Below are 2,500 nucleotides of genomic sequence, written 5' to 3'. Positions count from 1 at the left end.
GCCACAGAAGGACAAAAGCCCCACTTGGGTGCCGAAGCGAACTCTCCCAGCACAGCGCACGCGCCAACACATCCGCACAGCTGCGATACAAACCACCAGCGAGAACCGCTGGGGCGACCGAGCAGCAGACGGCGTCGCGGCGCCGAGCGCCGGGCGGCGGCGCATCCTCAACGCACACAGTCCTCAATCGGACCAGCACACTGAAGATGTCCACCGCGCTTCGCACCGGGCCCGCGAGGACCTACTTTGGCCGCACGGCGCCGCGCGCAGGGTGCGCCGGCGCGCAGCTGCGACGCCTGCCGCGTCCGTCGGCCGGCGCGCCTGCCACTGGCCGCCCCCACCAGCCGGCTGTAGCGCGTGCGCCCACGCACCGCGCGGCCAGCACGCCGGGAGGCGCCCCCTCACCGGCCGGGGACGGTCCCACCCAGCCACCGCCGCGTATCGCTTCACACCCAGATGCCGTTCAGTTTCATCGGCATGGTGGGTATCGCTGGAACAACCGGTTAGTACCTCAACCTATCGTCGCCATCACCGATTCACCCCTAGCGAGAACAACCGCACCACAACGGGTTACCATTTCTTCATTTGCGTAACTTCACCAGAAAACGTAGGCGTCCATCGCCATTAGCAACTTCAACGATTATTGCATGCCTGTGTCAGGTGTCACGCCACACTACGTCTGCCCACATACACGCAACAAAATGTGCACGCCTAGACAATACGTGGAAGGTGGCCCCCGTACGTATGCGATGTCCATTGCTCGAACGACTGTCAACCGGCCTCTGTAGCATGTCGCAGATATGGAACGCGGTGCACCATGCTATCACGGTGTTTGAGGAGAGACGACTAGGCCCGAATACATCAACAGACAGCTCATGCTGATCGCCATCCACGGCGTCCGTTCCTCCCACACGTCTCTATGGCGTACCACACTGCAATCCAGCTCTCATAGGGAGACGACACGTAGCTGCGTGCACAATATTTGCACTGTATGGTCCGCCGTTTTTGGGCGCAGTCGTTGTACGGTCACACATGTGCCACGATGTATCATTCAGTACATAAGGACGAATGTGCAGTACAGATTGTGGTTTATGCGTACGACATCAGCGGACAGTTGACACAGGCCGCACCACAACGTAGCCTGAGTACGTCGCATGCGAAGGGCATTGAACATGCAAACTTCTCACCAACCAGCTTGCGAAGGCAGGGGGCAAGGTGGGGACGTGGGGAGGGGTGGGGCGGGGGGCGGCATGTACGTCCTGCTGCCATCCACATTACAGTGTACAGCAGGAGCATGTGGAAAGTCAGCAAGACTTGCAAGGTGTTTAACATGAAGCGATACACAGGGGAGCGGGCAGTGCGAGTAGCGAACTATATTGCGAGGGTTGCGGGTGGGCAACACTACACTAATTGAACGAGTCGTATAACAATTACAGAGCAGGTTTAGGCGACAACGTGGGTTACGTTAGCGGACAACGTGGGTTACGTTAGCGGACAACGTGGGTTACGTTAGCGGACAACGTGGGTTACGTTAGCGGACAACGTGGGTTACGTTAGCGGACAACGTGGGTTAGGTTAAGGCACAACGTGGGTTACGTTAAGGCACAACGTGGGTTACGTTAAGGCACAACGTGGGTTACGTTAAGGCACAACGTGGGTTACGTTAAGGCACAACGTGGGTTATGTTAAGGCACAACGTGGGTTACGTTAAGGCACAACGTGGGTTACGTTAAGGCACAACGTGGGTTACGTTAAGGCACAACGTGGGTTACGTTAAGGCACAACGTGGGTTAGGTTAGGGGACAACGTGGGTTAGGTTAGGGGACAACGTGGGTTAGGTTAGGGGACAACGTGGGTTAGGTTAGGGGACAACGTGGGTTAGGTTAGGGGACAACGTGGGTTAGGTTAGGGGACAACGTGGGTTAGGTTAGGGGACAACGTGGGTTAGGTTAGGGGACAACGTGGGTTAGGTTAGGGGACAACATGGGTTAGGTTAGGGGACAACATGGGTTAGGTTAGGGGACAACATGGGTTAGGTTAGGGGACAACATGGGTTAGGTTAGGGGACAACATGGGTTAGGTTAGGGGACAACATGGGTTAGGTTAGGGGACAACATGGGTTAGGTTAGGGGACAACATGGGTTAGGTTAGGGGACAACATGGGTTAGGTTAGGGGACAACATGGGTTAGGTTAGGGGACAACATGGGTTAGGTTAGGGGACAACATGGGTTAGGTTAGGGGACAACATGGGTTAGGTTAGGGGACAACATGGGTTAGGTTAGGGTACAACATGGGTTAGGTTAAGACACAACATAGGTTAGGTTAAGGCACAACATAGGTTAGGTTAAGGCACAACATAGGTTAGGTTAAGGCACAACATAGGTTAGGTTAAGGCACAACATAGGTTAGGTTAAGGCACAACATAGGTTAGGTTAAGGCACAACATAGGTTAGGTTAAGGTACAACATAGGTTAGGTTAGGTTACACGTTGTTGTAAGG

Source organism: Schistocerca piceifrons, unplaced genomic scaffold (assembly GCF_021461385.2).
Source record: "Schistocerca piceifrons isolate TAMUIC-IGC-003096 unplaced genomic scaffold, iqSchPice1.1 HiC_scaffold_954, whole genome shotgun sequence".
Lineage (NCBI taxonomy): Eukaryota > Metazoa > Arthropoda > Insecta > Orthoptera > Acrididae > Schistocerca > Schistocerca piceifrons.
Note: the sequence above shows the minus strand (reverse complement) of the source record.